At 42.3% G+C, this 13228-nt stretch overlaps 1 protein-coding gene across 1 annotated transcript in view; it reads left to right on the forward strand.

Moving 5' to 3' along the window:
- TINAGL1 (tubulointerstitial nephritis antigen like 1) overlaps positions 1-13228 on the forward strand; it is a 138059-nt gene that overhangs the window by 57168 nt on the left and 67663 nt on the right. The window lies entirely within an intron of this gene.

Here is a 13228-nt window from a genome sequence, read left to right on the forward strand (position 1 = left end):
ATAACGATGCTATTTGACTCATAACGCAAACTCGTAATCTAGCTGATTGAGTATACACATAAACAAAGCTTCCAATGTAGCTCTATTATCAAATTAACTTTGTTATTTTGGTATCCCTTCATGAAAGCAGGTAGGTAGGCTCTGGAGCATGCATGTGTCTGAAGCCCCATATGTCAGCAGTTTTGCAAGAATACTTTTCACAGTGTTATACTTTTGCATGATCACAAGGTGGCAGTATTGTGTTCTGCCATGTAATAGACCAGACGTGAACACTACCTACCTATCGGCTAGATTACGAGTTTTGCGTTAAGGTGAAAAAGCAGCGTTATCAGGTCCTAACGCTGCTTTTTTACGCCCGCTGGTATTACGAGTCTTGCAGGTTTAGGGGCACTGCACACTTTTTTGGCCTGAACGCAAAGCAACTTACGTAAATTTAGTAAAGGCTTTTTTTCAATGGGACTTGCATAGTGCCGGTATTACGAGTTTGTCCTGGGAGGCCAAAAAGTGATCGGTACACCCTCTACCACCAAGATTCCTAACGCATTTTAAAGTCAGTAGTTATGAGTTTTACACTACAAAGCTGTAGCATAAAACTCATAACTAAAGTGCTAAAAAGTACACCCATAAATCACCTATTAACCCCTAAACCGAGGCCCTCCCGCACCGCAAACACTAAAATAAAATTATTAACCCCTAATGTGCCGCTCCGGACATCGCTGCCACTAGAATAAACATATTAACCCCTGAACTGCCACACTCCAGCCTTGTAAACACTAGTTAAATATTATTAACCCCTAATCTGCCACCCCTAACATCGCCTCCATCTACATTATACTTATTAACCCCTAATCTGCCACTCCAGACATCTCCGCCACCAACATTTTACCTATTAACCCCTAATCTGCTGCCCCCAACATCGCCGCCACCTACCTACATTTATTAACCCCTAATCTGCCGTCCCCAACGTCGCCACCACTATTCTAAATTTATTAACCCTTTAAACCTAAGTCTAACCCTAACCCTAACACCCCCTAACTTAAATATAATTTAAATAAATCTAAATAAAATTACTATCATTACCTAAAGTATTCCTATTTAAAACTAAATACTTACCTATAAAATAAACCCTAAGCTAGCTACAATATAACTAATAGTTAAATTGTAGCTAGCTTAGGGTTTATTTTTATTTTTACAGGCAAGTTTGTATTTATTTTAACTAGGTAGAATAGTTACTAAATAGTTATTAACTTACAGAAAATAAAAAACAAATTACAAGATATTTAAACTAATTACACCTAATCTAAGAGCCCTATCAAAATAAAAAAGTCTTCCCAAAATAAAATAAACCCCTAGCCTAAACTAAACTATCAATAGACCTAAAAAGGGCCTTTTGTGGGGCATTGCCCCAAATAAATCAGCTCTTTTACCTGAAAAAGAAATACAAACAACCCCCCAACAGTAAAACCCACCACCCACACAACCAACCCCCAATATAAAGCCCTAACTAAAAAAACCTAAGCTCCCCATTGCCCTGAAAAGGGCATTTGGATGGGCATTGCCTTTAAAAGGGCATTTAGCTCTATTGCTGCTCAAAGCCCTAACCTAAAAATAAAACCCACCCAATACACCCATAAAAAATCCTAACACTAACCCCTGAAGATCCACTTACCGGGAGAAGTCTTCATCCAAGTGGCAAGATGTCCTCAACGAAACCGGCAGAAGTGGTCCTCCAGACGGGCAGAAGTGGTCCTTCAGATGGGCAGAAGTCTTCACCCAGACGGCATCTTCTATCTTCATCCTTCCAACACGGAGCGGCTCCATCTTCAAGACATCCGGTGCGGAGCATCCTCTTCAATCGACGTTTTCTTGCTGAATGAAGGTACCTTTAAATGATGTCATCCAAGATGGTGTCCCTTAGATTCCAATTGGCTGATAGAATTCTATCAGCCAATCGGAATTAAGGTTGAAAAAATCCTATTGGTTGATCCAATCAGCCAATAGGATTGAGTTTGCATTCTATTGGTTGATTGGAACAGCCAATAGTATGCAAGCTCAATCCTATTGGCTGATTGGATCAGCCAATAGGATTGAAGTTCAATCCTATTGGCTGATTGCATCAGCCAATAGGATTTTTTCAACCTTAATTCCGATTGGCTGATAGAATTCTATCAGCCAATCGGAATCTAAGGGACGCCATCTTGGATGACGTCATTTAAAGGTACCTTCATTCAGCAAGAAGACGTCGATTGAAGAGGATGCTCCACGCCGGATGTCTTGAAGATGGAGCCGCTCCGTGTCGGAAGGATGAAGATAGAAGATGCCGTCTGGAAGACCACTTCTGCCGGCTTCGTTGAGGACATCTTGCCGCTTGGATGAAGACTTCTCCCGGTAAGTGGATCTTCGGGTGTTAGTGTTAGGATTTTTTATGGGTGTATTGGGTGGTTTTTATTTTTTGGTTAGGGTTTTGGGCAGCAATAGAGCTAAATGCCCTTTTAAGAGCTTAGGTTTTTTTAGCTAGGGTTTTATTTGGGGGTTGGTTGTGTGGGTGGTGGGTTTTACTGTTGGGGGGGTTGTTTGTATTTCTTTTTCAGGTAAAAGAGCTGATTTCTTTGGGGCAATGCCCCGCAAAAGGCCCTTTTAAGGGCTATTGATAGTTTAGTTTAGGCTAGGTTTTTTTTTATTTTGGGGGGCTTTTTTTATTTTGATAGGGCTCTAAGATTAGGTGTAATTAGTTTAAATATCTTGTAAATTGTTTTTTATTTTCTGTAATTTAGTGTTTTGTTTTTTGTAATTTAGCTAATTGTATTTAATTTATTTAATTGTATTTTATTTAGGTAATTTATTTAATTGTAGTATGGTGTTAGGTGTTAATGTAACTTAGGTTATGTTTTATTTTACAGGTAAATTTGTATTTATTTAAGCTTGGTAGTTATTAAATAGTTAATAACTATTTAGTAACTATTCTACCTAGTTAAAATAAATACAAACTTGCCTGTAAAATAAAAATAAACCCTAAGCAAGATTCAATGTAACTATTAGTTATATTATAGCTAGCTTAGGGTTTATTTTACAGGTAAGTATTTAGTTTTAAATATGAATAATTTAGGTAATGATAGTAATTTTATTTAGATTTATTTTAATTATATTTAAGTTAGGGGGTGTTAGGGTTAGACTTAGGTTTAGGGGTTAATAAATTTAGAATAGTGGTGGCGATGTTGGGTGCTGCAGTTTAGGGGTTAATAAATGTAGGTAGGTGGCGGAGATGTTAGGGGTGGCAGATTAGGGGTTAATACATATAATGTAGGTGTCGGCGATGTCGGAGGCGGCAGATTAGGGGTTGAAAAGTGTAAAATTAGGGGTGTTTAGACTCGGGGGTTAGGGTGTTAGGTGTAAACATAAATTTAGTTTCCCCATAGGAATCAATGAGGCTGCGTTACTGAGTTTTACGCTGCTTTTTGGAGGGTGTTAGACTTTTTCTCAGCCGGCTCTCCCCATTGATGTCTATGGGGAAATTGTGCACGAGCACGTATAACCAGCTCACCGCTGACTTAAGCAGCGCTTGTATTGGAGTGCAGTGTGGAGCTCAATTTTGCTCTACGCTCACTTCTTGCCTGTTTTTTTTTTTTTAATTCTTTTTATTAGTCAGGAACAAATACAACAGGTACAATCAAAAACAATCAGATGCAGGTTATTGGAAGATACAAGATACAATATGAACAAGTACATCAAAATGATACAGGTTCCGGAGCCAGACATGATGAAGTGCGCTAACAAAGTTTTATTCTATGATGAATAGTGAGTCGAACATCCGAGAGTGAATCAGATAGACTTAGTGCATCTGAATAGGAGTCTTTTGTAATCACAGGTTAAGGTCCGTCATATCTGCCCTGATTTTGCAAAAATTTTCTTTTTTTTTAAAACATCTAAACATCTAAACAGTGCTTAACAATATGTAACATATAACAACATGCTAACGGATTACTCCGAAATTACTCTTCTTGGATGGAGGGGCATGGGGGGAGGGATGAGGGCGGAGGATGGGGAGAGAGAGGAGAGAAGCGAGAAAAAAAAAAAAAAAAAAAAAAAAAAAAAAAAAAAAAAATTAGAAAAGCATAATTTCCGTTGGGAGGGTCGCGGCATTGGCACGCTCATTAGGGGAGTCAGGTTGCACCAATGATGCATCACCACCCTCATCAACATTGAGAGAGGACAATATTTCGGAGTGTAAGAATGGTTTTAGGATTTGGTCTTTTAAATCCCTGTGTAGGGTATTTATAAACGGGCACCATTTTTTCCAAAACGGCCTTAGTCTACGCATCGTATCCAAGCGTGCATCATATTGTTCTATGTATAGCTGTCTGATTAGTAAACGTTTAAACTGAGCTATAGTTGGGGGGAGTTTGGAGGTCCATCTAGACAAGATGCACTTCCTTGCCAGCAACATGCATAATGTTAGTATCTGATGCAGTTGTTTATGTGCGTCGCCCCACTTAAAGAGGTAAATCTCTGCTGTTTTTATCTCTATTTCTATATGAAACGTGGTTTTAACCCAGTATTGCATATGACCCCAAAAACGTCTGGTAATCGGGCAGGCAAACCAGTAATGTAGGAAAGAAGGGGATTCACTGCTGCATTTAATGCATTGGTTAGGGTACCGATCACTCCATTTAGATAGTCTATGAGGTGTGATATAATCCCTGTGGATTAGTCTGACCTGCGCCTCTCTGAGAGGAATCGCAAGTGTAGCCCGTCTTGCAAGGTCTAGGCTGTCCGTTAAGTCTTGTACTGTCACTGCAGTTGAAAAGTCTGCGACCAGTCTCGCCAACATATTGGTTTGGATTAGGGTCTCTGTTTGTCTTACCAGGCGGGTGTAGAAGTGCGAGAGAGAAAATCTCCCCACCTGAAATAATGTCTGCGCTATAGCGAAGGGCGATGGGTCCCAGAAACCAGTGTTGGTTGTCTGTAGGGACGATGCATAGTGTCGCAGTTGGAGATATGCATAGAAATGCCGCTGCGGGATCTGGTATTTAGCCTGTAGCTCCTGAAAAGAGCGTATGGTACGAAGCAGAGGGTCCAAGACATCCCCCAAAACTCTGATACCGAGAGTTTTCCATATAAGAAATGGTTCATGTTCGCTTCCTGCCGGGAAGTCCGCATTCCCGGAAATTGGTATGTACCTAGGGGGAGGGCCGGCTACCCCCAAGAACTTGTGGATCATTTGCCATGCTTTTAGCGGGTCTCGATATAGCACACTACAGGCAACTGCAGGTGGCAGGGACAATAATTTTGCATACGGGAGGTAGGCCGGTTTCAGAGGCGCGAGAATCGCTTCCTCCAGAGCCGGTTCAGAGAAATGATTCGTGGCTAGTTGCCAGTCAGTTACTAGCCTGGCCAGCGCCGCCCAATTGTAAAGCTTTAGATTAGGGAGACCCAGGCCTCCCCCCAAGAATGGGAGGTGTAGTTTGTCAGCAGCAATCCGTGGTTTACCACCTCTCCATATAAATCGTGATAGTGCATGGGTGAGGATCTTTAAATCCCTTTTTGTAATCAAAAATGGCAACATGAGTAGGGGATACAAAATCTTGGGTAAGATTGTCATTTTAATCAAACTGATACGACCAGATAAGCCCAGGGGGAGATTAGCCCAGTTTGTCAGTAAGGAGACCAGCTCTGAACACTTGGAAGATATATTTAGATCATACATTTTGGATGGGTCCCGATGCAATTTAATACCCAGGTATGAGAGTCCTCCCGATATCTCCACAAAAGGATAGGAGTGATTCACATTCTGGTGTCTCTGCAGCCACAGAATCTCCGACTTTGCGGCGTTTACTCTGTAGCCCGAGAAGGTGCCGAAGTCTGCAATTGTGTGTAATATACGGGGTATATGCGCGGAGGGCGTATCCACAAAGAGCAGCATGTCATCGGCGTATAGCGCCAAATGCAGGGAAACACCTTTTATCGTTATTCCGGGAAAAATTTGCCGCAGCTTCAGAGCCAAGGGCTCCAATGCTATGTTAAAAAGTAACGGCGACAGAGGGCACCCTTGTCTGGTGCCTCTCTGTAATTGAAAATCTGATGAGAAAAGCCCATTCACCATAACCCGTGCAGTCGGGTGTTGATACATTTTGTTTATAATCTCTAGGAATGGACCCCTGAACCCGAATTTGTACATGGAATCTACTAGGTGGGGCCACTCCACCCTATCAAAGGCCTTCTCTGCATCCAGGGATAGCAGGAAGGCCTCCGATTTGACCCCCTCCGATCTCTCCTGTCCCTTCAACCAGTAGTGCTCTATGACTTGCAGTACCCTACGGAGATTCACCACTGATGATCGTCTGAACACAAAACCCGTTTGATCGGGGTGTATAATGTCTGGAAGGACTACTTTTAGTCTGTTCGCTAAGATCTTCATGAACAGCTTGTAGTCTGTGTTCAGCAGCGATATTGGCCTGTAAGACCCTGGTAAGGAGAGATCTTTCCCTGGCTTGGGAATAAGTGTAATGTGAGCCGCCGTGAAATTATTGGAGGGAGAAGCTTCCGTATGTAGGAAAGCATTGTACAGATTGGTCAAAGTGGGTGTGATTTGGGGTAGAAGCAGCTTATAAAATTCGGCTGGTAGGCCGTCAGGGCCCGACGCCTTGCCCATCGGCAGGGACCTTAGAGTAGATGTCAACTCCTCAACAGTTATGGGGGCATTGAGTGCATCACTCTGCTCTTGTGTGATTTGAGGGAGTTGCATCGATTGCCAAAATCGAGCCTGAACACCCTCCGGGGCTCTGTCTTGGTTTGTGTATAGTTCTGCGAAGAACTGTGCAAAGCATTGTGCTATGTCAGCCGGTTTAGTGTGTGTCGCGCCTCGTGATCTAATTGCTGCTATGTTAGTCCTAGATGTCTGCGGCCTTGTCAGAGATGCAAGCATTTTACCTGCTCTGCTCCCGAACCTGTAATATCTGCCCGTGGACTTGAGTAGCCCAGATGCAGTTTGTTGTTTCATAAAGGCCTCCAATTCTGCTTTACTCGCTATATATGTCTCATAGCTTGCTTTAGTCTTAGCCTGCAAGTAAGATTGGTAAGACAGTCCCAACTGCCTCTGTAAGGATCGATATTTATATTGTGTGTTATATCGGAGCTTCGATACATAGGAGATTATGGCCCCCGCAGACACTGCTTTCGCCGTGTCCCAGAAGAGCTGTGTGTCATCTACATGAGCAGCGTTGTCAGTGGCAAAGTCTGTCCAAGTGTGTCGCAAGAATTTAGTGAATGCCTCTGAAGTAGATAAGTATGTAGGGAATCTAAGGATGTTCCTATTGGACCGCGGCCCCCGGGTTCCCAATGTTAACTCCACAGGTGCATGATCTGACAGTAGGATGTCGTGTATTTTACACCTATGAATGTGGGTGATTAAGTTACAGGCCGTCATGAAAAGGTCGATTCTGGATAGTGTGTGTTTAGCTTTGGACAGGCATGTATAATCTTTGCCTTCCGGGTTCTGCAGCCTCCAGATGTCACAGACCCCCAGGTCGGCCTCCAGCATACCAAAAATTTTTGTTTCATATCTGGCTTTATAGTTTGATTTGGGGTCCCGAAAAGAGTGCGGTTCCAACCAAAGTCTGTCTAAGGTGTGAGTAGGTGAAATATTAAAGTCCCCCCCAATTATCAGGTTTGAGCCTATGTGTGGAGCTAGGTGTCGTGTCAAGTCAGTCCAGAAGCCCATCGCTCTCTGATTAGGGGCATAGAGATTACAAAATACATATCTCACTGAATTTACCATGGCCTGTACTATCATATGTCTACCATCCCTATCAAAATAAGAATTTTCCACCTTAACTGAGACTTTCTTCCCAAATGCAATGGCTAATCCGCGACTGGCACTAGTATGTGAGAGGAATACTACATGTCCTACCCAATCTCTCTGTAACTTCTGATGCTCTATATCTGTTAGGTGGGTTTCTTGTAGTAGGGCAACGTCAGTACCCAACTTCCTAAGATGCGTGAGAATAGCCTTACGCTTTATGGGGGAGTGAATACCTCCCACATTCCAGGTCACTACTTTTAGAGACATGTCACGTCATAATATGTTTATCAGCAATGAAAGAAAAAAAAAAAAAAAAAAAAAAAAAAAAAAAAAAGGGGGGGGGGGGGGAGAAAAGGGGAAAAGAGGGAAAGGGCATGTGCGGGGTACCAACACAGTAATATAACATATAACAAAGCAGCGCTCAACTTATAAGAAGGCATAGGTCCAGTATAAAATGCATAGAAAGAAGTAATACACACATGATGTAGTGAAATAGTTTAGACACAGCAGCAATCAACATAATGTGGGTCTCTACCTTAGAGCAACCTAATCGTTCCAAACCAGACTCTAGGGGCAAAGTAGGGGGATGTACCATAAGCGGCAAGGGGGCCCGGTTACCGTGTGTATGTATATAGGCAGGTATACATAGTAGGGGTGTGTGTGTCACCAATGAGTTCCCGGAGCAGTTACAGTAGTAACATTTTCCAGCAGAAATTAAGATAACCACTTTGTAAGGAGTTATAAGGTAGCACCAATGAAAGTTTGCCTTCTGAGGTGTGGGCCGTCTGTATGGTAACCTAGCCAGTTGTCTGATACTATCCCCAGTGAGAATTCCCGCATAGTGCAGTGTTGCATAATGAAACCCACCTATTTGGAGCTCTAACCCCATTAAGCCACATGATGTCAGCCTCTGAAATCTTCTAAACGTAGGCAGATTACCAAACCACAAGAACAACAAGTAAAACAGGCAAAACATATCAATATCTGAGGTAATGTGCAGAGTTAACATCAAATACATAAAAGAAAGAGGTGTGAATATGATATCACCGCCTAGATTGAAAATGGAAGTGGTCACTAGCTCCTGCAAGCGGGATTGGGGGCGAGAGTGAGTTCTCCTCTTGGTGATACCTAGCCGTACCATATCAGCACAGAGGGGAGAGGTGGGTGATTGTATTAAGGGTGTTGAGGGTACCAGACTACCAAACATGTTTGTGTGGGGAGATGTACAGACTAATGGTGACAGTGGAGGTGGCTGATACCCCAGTGCCTTTATAACAGTGGAATTTTCTAGCCAAAACTAAAGTGAAACCTATGTATGGTATTATAGGATAAGGCCCGTAAGTGCTTATATGCTGGCTCATGAGCCATCTATGTGCAATCCCGCCAAGTGATCTAAGAGTAGTGCCTATGAGTAGCCCCGTATCTTGTGGGGTTGGGTGCTTAACCATAAGTGATTGAGGTGTTAACCGAACAGTATTACATAATGGTAACAGAGAGAACCTTCTGCATGTAACTAACTTGTAAAACAAAACAAATAACAAATATAACCAACAAGACAGTACAATAACAGTATTCAACATTACCCAAGAGGCATCGTCCAGCCTCTTACCGGAGTCCAGAAGCCCCTCAGGGCAATAGTCCCCTCTATTCTCCGAGGGAGGAGAGCAAAAAAACAGATTCAGCCATTTCCTAGCCTTGAGGCCTATGGCAGAGGGAGAGAAATATATGGTAGAGCAAACAAAAAGGAAATACTTCAGGTTGGTGGACATTGATTCTGATTTTCAGTGGCTAAGTAGCTCCTCACAGCTTGAGGAGAGTGAAAGATCTTGACACCATATTGGGTTTGAAGACGTAACTTTGCAGGAAACAGCAGTGCCACCTGTCTTCCCTGTTCATGTAGCTGGGTACAAATTGGGGCAAATTCCTTCCTCTGTCTGGAGACATCCATAGAAAAGTCCTGGAACAGGAGTAATTTTGAACCTTCATACAAGAGTTCCCTGTGGGTGCGGTAGGCCCTTAGGATTTTCAGCTTTTCTTGAAAGTTGAGACACTTGAATATGACCTGTCTAGGTCTTGCTCCTGCCTGGTCTAGGGCCCTCTCTGGACCCACACGGTGGGCCCTCTCAACATCTATGGGTAGTATGTCAGGGTGTAGGCCCAGCATCCTCGGTAGTTTGAGTGCTGTGAATTCAAGCAGGTCTTTGCCTTTGATGGACTCAGGGACTCCCACAATGCGCAAATTGTTGCGACGGCTTCTATTCTCCAGATCGTCTATACGATCTTGGAGTGTTTGAGTTTTCTTTACCAGTTGCTTGATTGTAGTTGCTGAGGCGATTTGTCTGTCTTCCACATCAGAAATGCGGGTTTCAGCTTGGGTGAGTCGAGAGGAAAACTGTCGCACCTCGCTTGTAAGCGTGTCTACGCCTGCTTGCAGAGAGTCCATTTTGGGGAGAAAAAAAGATTTTAAAGATTTTAATTCTTGTAGGAGAAAGGATTGTGGGTCAGGGTCTAAGACCCCTCCATGCTCTGAGAAGGTCGAGGTTTCTGGTTGTGATTCAGTGGTCTGTTTCAGCTTCTTTTCATTGGTTTTTGATCTGTGAGTCATGCTAGATTTGGTAGCAGGAGACAGCTTAAAGAAGTACTTATCCACTTTCATTAGAAAGGGGGAGGGAAGGGGATCTTAATGGATGCCAACGAGTTAGGCACAGTATCCACAGGTTCAGGCCAACACTTGCAGTGACAAGTGGATTTGTGCAGACAGATATCTCTTTAACCTACGGAGTTAATTAGCTGTTGGTCAGGGTGCCGGAGGACAAATATGTTGGTGCACCCACTAAGAAGAGATGTCTAGAGGATTGTTTCAGTAGATTATGCTTATAAGTGTCTAAGTGTAGCTTGTCAGTTGCTTATGGGCCACATGGGTATTCTCTATTACAACACAGTACTAAAATGTAGATGTTGCAGTGTGGGTTTAACTAATTGGTGCAGAATAAAAGAAAGAACTGTTTGCTGAGTTCACGTGGCAATTATAAAGTCCCAAGCAGGCTGTTCAGCCAGCAAAGTCTCCCATGCGGTTTCACTTAATCCCCGTAACAGTGAAGTGCCTGTACGCTCAAATTCAGAGTGTTTACCACTTCTTGCCTGTTAACGCCGGGTTGATAAAAACCCATAATACCAGCGCTGCAGGTAAATGAGCGGTGAGAATAAACTGCAAGTTAGCAACACACCCCTCTTACCACAAAACTCGTAATCTGGCCCTATGTATGCAGGCACTTCAATAAGAATACCACGAGAATGAAGCAAAATTGATAATAGAAGTAAACAGGAAACTTTTATAAAATTGTATATTCTGTCTGTATCATACCCCCACGCAATAGAAATATATCATAAGACCATTCACTTGAAAAAAGCAAGGTTCACCATTAGACAGGTTTATTACCAGTATAATTGTCAAGTGATTCTCATATTGTCACATAGTACAATGTTGTCAACTATTAGCCTCATTTTGTTGTGTTCATGGGGCGCGATCCGATATAGATCGCAGTTTGCGGCGCAAGCGAGGGAACCGGCGTCGCCCGCAGTTTCAGCTCGCAACTCGAGCTATCCCATATAAGTCGCCGTCAGATGCTAACGTGCCGTAAGTCTGACAAACCAGCGATGTCCAGAAATCTGCGCAAGTACAAATTTCTGGCGTCGCCAGTGACTTGCGGCACGTTAGAAACTGCCGGCGCCTATAAAACCTGACTAAAGTCTAAAACACCCGCACTGTCTAACACGCCTCCCTAACATAGCCCGACAAGTCTAACACGCCTCCCTAACATAGCCCGACACGTCTAACCCTCTATCCGCTATCCCCCCTCACTAGCCTAACAATAAAAAAGCTATTAACCCCTAAACCGCCGCTCCCGTACCCCGCCGCCAGCTATATTATATCTATAACCCCCTAAAGTGAGCCCCTAACACCGCCGCCATCTATATTAAAATTATTAACCCCTAATGTAAGCCCCTTACACCGCCGCCATCTCTATTAAAATGATTAACCCCTAATTTAATCTACCTACTCCGCCGCCAGCTATATTATCTATATTAACCCTAAGTATATTATAGTTAATATAGGTATTACATTATATATATTAACTATATTAACCCTAATTATATTAGGGTTAATATAGTTAATATAGTTACTATAGTATTTATATTAACTATATTAACTCTATCTAACCCTAACTAAATTTATATTAAATTAATCTAATTCATTTATAAACTAAAATATTCCTATTTAAATCTAAATACTTACCTATAAAATAAACCCTAAGATAGCTACAATATAATTAATAATTACATTGTAGCTATGTTAGGGTTAATATTTATTTTACAGGTAAATTGTTAATTATTTTAACTAGGTATAATAGCTATTAAATAGTTATTAACTATTTAATATCTACCTAGTTAAAATAATTACCCAATTACCTGTAAAATAAATCCTAACCTAAGTTACAAATACACCTACACTATCAATATATTTAATAAACTACAAACATCTATCTAAAAATACAATTAAATTAACTAAACTACAAAAACAAACAAACACTAAATTACAAAAAATAAAAAAAAGATTACAAGATTTTTAAGCTAATTACACCTATTCTAAGCCCCCTAATAAAATAATAAACCCCCAAAATAAAAAAAATTCCCTGCCCTATTCTAAATTAAACAAATTTCAAAGCTCTTTACCTTACCAGCCCTTAAAAGGGCCTTTTGTGGGGCATGCCCCAAAGAATTCAGCTCTTTTGCATACAAATACAATACCCCCCCCATTACAACCCACCACCCACATACCCCTATTCTAAAACCACCCAAACCCCCCTTAAAAAAGCCTAACACTACCCCCCTGAAGATCTCCCTACCTTGTCTTCACCACACCGGGCCGAACTCCTGATCCGATCCGGGCGATGTCTTCCTCCAAGTGGCAAAGAAGAATTCTTCCTCCGGCGATGTCTTCCTCCAAGCGGCAAAGAAGAATTCTTCCTCCGGCGACGTCTTCCTCCAAGCGGCAGCAAAGTCTTCATTCTTCCGGCGGCATCTTCAATCTTCTTTCTTCGCTCCGCCGCCGCGGAGCATCCATCCCGGCCGACTGCTGAACTACGAATGAGGTACCTTTAAATGACGTCATCCAAGATGGCGTCCGCCGAATTCCGATTGGCTGATAGGATTCTATCAGCCAATCGGAATTAAGTTAGAAAAATCTGATTGGCTGATTGAATCAGCCAATCAGATTCAAGTTCAATCCGATTGGCTGATCCAATCAGCCAATCAGATTGAGCTCGCATTCTATTGGCTGTTCCGATCAGCCAATAGAATGCGAGCTCAATCTGATTGGCGACGGCAGAAATATACGCGCGTAACTTCTAGGTTACGCCGTATATGTGA

The sequence above is a fragment of the Bombina bombina genome, chromosome 3 (assembly GCF_027579735.1).
Source record: "Bombina bombina isolate aBomBom1 chromosome 3, aBomBom1.pri, whole genome shotgun sequence".
NCBI classification, from domain to species: Eukaryota; Metazoa; Chordata; class Amphibia; order Anura; family Bombinatoridae; genus Bombina; species Bombina bombina.